This window comes from Setaria viridis, chromosome 8, assembly GCF_005286985.2.
Source record: "Setaria viridis chromosome 8, Setaria_viridis_v4.0, whole genome shotgun sequence".
Classification (NCBI taxonomy): domain Eukaryota; kingdom Viridiplantae; phylum Streptophyta; class Magnoliopsida; order Poales; family Poaceae; genus Setaria; species Setaria viridis.
Genome location: NC_048270.2, coordinates 8,486,163 through 8,493,050, shown reverse-complemented (window position 1 = coordinate 8,493,050; position 6,888 = coordinate 8,486,163). Strand labels below are relative to the sequence as shown.

Here is a 6,888-nt window from a genome sequence, read left to right as displayed (position 1 = left end):
GCAAAAGATGCCATATGAGAGCTCTTTAAGCCCTGTAAAGTGTTTTGCTCCAACTTTATTCGCATAGGGATAACCATAAACAGTCAATGATTTTACACATCATCACGGCAAAACGAAAACCATGAAGAAGTATGGTTTAGAAGACAGTGGAATATAAGTTTTGGATTACAACACGAACTGCTATTGGAATACGGACCCAATGGCTGCCTCCATCATGCCACACCAAATTACCAAATGAGTAATCCCCCTGGACCTTGCGCATCGCTTTGAATGTTGCCTTGAATGACTATGACCTCTTCTTACCAAACATTAACATTGTTGGCTCGACTGACATCTCCACACCAGTAGGAGGCTTAAAAAAGGCTTTATACACTGCATCAGGTTGGCCCACGTTTGTGACTGCCCTTGATACTGTTTCTGAAGTCTTGAGGTTTGGAATCGCAATGGATGGAAGATTCAGATTCAATAACGATCTTTCAATTACTGGGCAAATACCCTCTGTATCGGATAAAATAGAACAATTTATTAGTAACTTTTGATAATCTGAAGGTTCGATGTCGTATATGAGCCCAGGATCGCTTGCTTTAATCGGATTAACAAATCCAGCTCCAAAATCAAAAGGATTTGCAATCTTTACTGGGGATCCATCAGCTAGCAGGGGAAGCTCATTGTTGTCAGTGACAAGTGCTGCACAAAAGTTTAAAAGAATATAATATGCACGTATTAGAAGAAATAGTGTTGAAAATGCTGTTCCAAGATTATAGAATGACTATGTAGCCTAACAAGTTATATTAGTTCTGTACATATACTAGTAGTCATGAGTGCCGATTTGAGAGCAGCAGGTGACCAGTCTGGATGGAGTGACTTGAGTAAGGCCACACTGCCTGATACATGAGGGCATGGCATTGATGTCCCAGAATTCAAGAAGTAGGAAATCCCATGTTCCTTGTAAATACCAATCTGTGGTGCAGCTGCTAGAATATTCACCCCCGGTGCAGCAATATCAGGCTGTGGAAATAGAAACTTGTAAATGTAGTTAGTGATATAGTTGCTGTATTTATAAAAGTCTATACTCCTAGAGCTGCTACAAGCCTACAACTTATGATTTGTCTTTGATTTGGAATAGTATGCAAGCTCATCCTCTATATAAAAGCTGACCACTAAAAATTTGTATTCATATGAAGTGGACAACATGGAGACCACTCTCCCTTAATTTTTGTCTAAAGTTTTAAGAGTAAAATAAAAAGTTCCTTGTTGTTAGATAATATATTATTTTAAGAAGGTATATAACAAAATTTCCTAATAAGGTGCCCAGATCATTTAGTGCATGTTAAAATTTACAACATTAAATCCATTTTGTATATTTATCTGTAACTGCTAATGTCCAAGATTAATGTTTGAAGAGACAAAATTATTTGGTGAGATAAGAAGAAACAACTTTCATATTCACTAGTTGTCTTGGGCTATCTCTTAATTCATCCACAAAGAGTTAAAACATTAAATACAGGAAATTAAAACAGATGTCATATTTTAAATTTCCCCCTTGCTCTAGTAAAATTTTCTTGTTAAACTCCAACATTCCAACTTATATATCATTAAGTCCGCTGTATACTAACTGCATATTGTTATGGAGACAGTTTTTCAGCAACAAGCAGTTCTCTTATCATTAAGGTTTGAAGTAATATTTCTGAATTTTAACTGTCAAATGCAATTTCTCTCTAATAAAAATGTTCAGACTTTAAACAAAAGATTATTAAAAATGTTCACTCCAATTAAATGTAAGATAATTCTCATGATATGTCAGTCATCATCATTCTATTGATAGAAGGCCTTATGAAGCTTGAAATGATCCATAAAAAAATTAAAGTTAAAGCATTAAATTAAATAGTACCATAAATGAACCTGCTGTATAACACCATATCTGAAGCATGTCTATTAAGCATGCTTGTGAATCTATTATTACGGATTCCATTAGGAAATTAAAAAAGGATGAAAAGGTAAATTCAGTTTAGGATCTTGTTTACCTTTAGCACCCCTGGAAATAATGGACTTGGCCCTCGAGATGAGAAAGCTGCAACCTTTGGTGCAAGAATTCCACCTCCAATCATTGTTTGAGTCAAAGATATTTTCGCTTCCGGTATTTTGTTGGTTCTGTTGGGTTATATGAAAAATCAATATTTAAGACTACCATAAAAATAGGAAATATTTCAGCTAGTGAAGCCTGAATGAGCATAGTTGTAAAACGCACATGGATTTTCAATGAATGGCTTATGGCCTCCCAAAAGAGTACTTCATTAATTGCTACCTCTCAGGACTATTGAAATATATGCTACACACTTGCTCCAAATCCCCTCATTGCGATTCTACCATCCACTCCTAATGGGTCTAAATCAGCTTAGCATGCCCACTTTTAAAAAAAATTCGGGTGACAATACAAGAGTCCATGTGGTAGAATATGGAATGGCATCTTTGAATTCGAATTGGTAGGAGATGTGTGGATTACCTGTAGTATTGGTATATCTGGTAGGAGACCTCCTTATTGATGGCAACACATGGAGTACTCATGGAGACTGAAGTGCAAATATCAAGAAGATCTGTGCTATGCTGGGTGTATATGAAACCTCGTCCACCATTCAGTCTGACTGTTTTTGCTATTTGAACTAATCTTTCCACTGGCAAAACGGCAGTGGTCGTAAAGCAAAGAACGATCTTTCCCTTTATGGATGTAGTGTTCGTTTCAGTCTCGTTGCAGCTGGAGAAATGTACAAGTATAATTACTATGCAATAGGAGGTTTAATAATTATAACTTCCACAACAATAGCAAAGGTTTAATAATTGATACAGTGCAATTAAAGAGGTAACACTGAAAATTCTCGCAGTCACATGAGTCTATGAACTTCCTGATCATTGACCCAAATAAGGGAATCGAAAATACAGATTTTCTTGTAGAAAATGATAGCAGAAAAGCCTGGGGAATTTTCTAAGGTAAAAACTAGGGGCATATTGGGAAAAAATAGAGTATTTTTGGTGCACTTATAAGTTATAACTGACAACAAATGAACAAAATATGTAGCTGTGCCTGGATTTGATGTCCATTAAGTTTCCGTGCAATATTTGGCATGCAAATGGATTTGATTTAGAGTTTTCACCAAATGAACAGTCAGCAGCCAACTTCATATATCAATGAATTATCTAAATAGGGCAATTCAAAACTTTTACATGCCACACAGTAAATATATTTTGTGTGTAGTCGATCCTATAGGAATTTTCACCCATGGTAATGTTAATAAGTACAAAAGGAGAAACAAAACACTCTATGCTTCATCGGCAATGTGGCCCAGGAAGCATCAGTCCTTTTAATGGAAAGCACGCAGTGCAGTACTTATGAATTTCCACTTTCCTTTGTGGAGTGATCTTTTCAGTTTTTTATTCTACTCTATATAATAATAATAATGGGTCATATCAAAAAATAAAGTTATATTTGTCCATGTCTCTATGCATGTTGGTTCTATCTATGCGTTGAGTAGAAAAGAGGGTGATAACACAAGTTCAGAACTTATACTTGTTCAAGAAGAGCTCCAGCTTGTGAAACCTATTTCCCTCTTTCACATCCGTGAATAAAGATTGTCCTTGCAACCATGGCGAAAAAAAAAGAATCAAGAAAAATTGTAAATCAACAAGTTCAGAGATATAATGCAAATTCCATTTTTGGAGTACATGATCACATCATCCATTAGGAAATAAAAAAGGCCATGACTTTTTATCCATGTTCTAGTTAGTGAATGCCTCAGCTTCTGGCTATTATTTTTGGCAAAAAGAAGCAAGATTACATTAAGATTATTATTCATAGATATTTCTATAATTCTAGGCCCATTTTTTAATTAAAAAAGATATATGTATCAGGATATGCAATACCTTTCCAGTAATATAGTGTAGTATTCCGTCCAAAAAAATAAAATGCCGTATTTGATTAGAGAATAATTGTTATATAAGAATCATACCACAAGCTTCTGGCCACTTCCAAGAGTTTTGGTTGTGGGGAATAGCTGATCAATTGTGGCTGCGGCAACAGTTAGCAGCCATGGCGCCATATTTTGCACTGTCTCAGCAGAGGGCCCTTCATTTCCGACTGAGTACACAACAGATACTCCCTTTGCAACGGCGAGCAATGAGGCTGGAAGAAATAAAGGTCCGTACATGGAGATAGACAAGACATCCACCCCGTCATGGATTGCATCATCTATTGCTTTGGCAGCAGCTGCCTCACTGCAGATAAGTCGGACTGACCGAATGCCCCAGCAGACCTTGTAAACAGCGATACGAGCACGGGGGGCGCCGCCTCTCTCATCCCCAGCCGCTAGCCCATGTAAGCTAACATTGTGCACAAGATTTCCGGCAGCCGTCGATGCGGTATGGGTGCCATGGTCGTTTGCATCTCGGGGTGACAAGAACTCGCCGTTAAGCAGAGCCTTGTCCACATCAGCAGTATACCATCGTGCGCCAATAATCTTGCCATTGCATTTCTCTGGACCAAAGGAGTCACCGATCTGACAGATTCCCTTCCATTTTGAAGGTGGTGGTCCATACCCAGCTCGGTGATTCTGGCCAAATGCCTGCAATGTGAAAATTAATGTTATTTTTCACATTGCACAACATGAAAAGGTGGAAGATCACCATTGATATGGTGGTCGTAGTGGACCAATTTAGATTTTGTTAGGTAATGGTATGCATTGCTAGTTTGGTATATAGAACTTGGAAGTTATATATACTTTATTTATCTAGCTAAAATAATATAATGCTAAATGGACAATCGCGGTGGAGGACCAGCCTTGTTATGGTCTCAACTTTAATAAAGACCTTACCACCTTTAGGTCATATCCCAAAAATTTATTTATCCTTATTCTCTTGGGAACTAAGGTTCGGCATTGTGCATTGTGCTAACTAAGGTACAACATTATGTAAGTTAAATTGCTTGTTTCTTACATGAACATGAATGCGAAATTCATCTTAATTAACATGTACGAGAGAAGAACAACAATTATTATTGCTTGACTTGTTCAAAGTTAGAATAGCTAGTTTGACATATAAACATAGAACCTTATATTTTTTGACAGAGGAAGTATATAACTGAACCGTCCATATTTTCTAATCAGTTTAGGCTATTGGGGGTCAATTGCTGAGTGCATGAAACTAATCATATCTTGGCCAAAGGTCTTGAGTTTCAAACAAACCTGGTGCAATATAATGAAAGAATTGTTGTCCACTCATTCCACATTTCAGGTCCAAGGGAGCCTCATTGTGAGAGGGAGTATCAAAGTATGAGTGAATTGCCGGTATTTGCTTATATACTTAGATTTTTGGATGCATGGAGATTGATATAATATCAAAACTAGAGGTTTTGAGTTTAAAATATGTTGTACTGTTGCTTCTATTCCACCTCTTAGAGGCAACACAATCCATTTATTGAAACACCTTTCCCCCCTAAGATCCAAACTATTACATACTCCTCCGTCAAGGGTAATTAAAGGCAGCATGGAAAATATATGTGCATTTTTAAGTAACCTGAGTCAAGGACGCCGATGATAATGTCAGCCCCCATTTTGGCATTTGCTAGCAGTCCGTTTGGCTGGTTGTATGGCAGCCCCATGAAGTCCCAGCTGCGAGTGGTATGCACGCTATGCATTTCGTTCTTCCTTATGCTCGCGACGCCAGGTAGTAGCCCTGCGGGCAAGAGAGAGAGAGAGATTGCTCATGCTTTCTTTTTGATGTTTTCGCTGTGTTTTGTGATTCGTTGTGTGTAGTGTACTCCACGTAGTACGAACTTGGTTACCTCTGATTTTCATTGCCTGTAATTCAGTCAGCATCGCTGCGAAGCCAGAGAATCCAGGCTTGTAGCTGTAGACGATTGACTCGACAGCAGCTTCCTTGCTTCATTTATAGGAGGGAAGACAGAAAAAGAAAGGGGCTTACATATATAATAACCTTTTCTTTGTTTGTCAAATATGTCCTAAAACTCTACAAATTCCAGGCTCTTTTATTGAAGCTATGGAGGAATTAACGAAGAAAAGTTATCAGTAGACGTTTTCTTTTACCTCCCGAGAACTGAAGCCAGCATGTCGTGGTGCGAGGCGGTCACGAGATCAGCATCTTCATGCTGTCTCTCCCCCAGGTAGACGATGTATAGCTGGTGAAAAAAAATGACCACAAAAACGGAGTTCATCATTAACAAAATATAAAAAAAATGCAAGAAAAGTTCAGTTCAGCACCACTTTCTCTTCCTCCGCTGAAGCTCCAAACGATGTGGAGCCAAGGCCATGGGAAGCCAAAAGCGAACCAAGGATCAGGGTAAGCACAAACAGAGGAGCTCTCTCAATTGACAACATGTTGTGCTGCTGGGTCGGCCTTGTGTGCTATTGGGTTGCATCTATAGCAGGCACCACAAATGCTATTTGTAGTACCAGATCGATGGTTAAGTACTAAATCTTCGTCGTGAAACGGCGATCACGCTGTACATGTTTGAATAAGCTGAAGATCAATTCAGCGGCGTCACTTCCATCACTGAGGGCCAGAGAATGGTCACCAGTTGAACATAGCAATCTGTGTGACTGTTCAGCTAATGCTTTTATGGTTTGATTATTCCACACGGTGGCTACTAACAGGCTACGTACTGTAACCATTATGTGGATGCAGCCAAGCAGACGGGTCGTTGCGCACTACATGTACGATACTAGATTTAGATATCTGTTCCACTCCATTTGTTTTAGATTATAGCATGTGGTAGAGAAGGTAAAAGACAGTCGCAGTTGAAGGTATTTCAGTTCCATTGAAATATATACCTACCTGTTTTTTCTATGTAATACACAAGTACTTCCGTACTGCAAAATGAAT

The 6,888-nt window shown here is 38.3% G+C and overlaps 1 pseudogene; it reads right to left on the bottom strand.

Moving 5' to 3' along the window:
- LOC117834261 (subtilisin-like protease SBT3.8) lies at positions 1-6,607 on the bottom strand (annotated as a pseudogene).
- Positions 6,608-6,888: the final 281 nt, after the last annotated feature.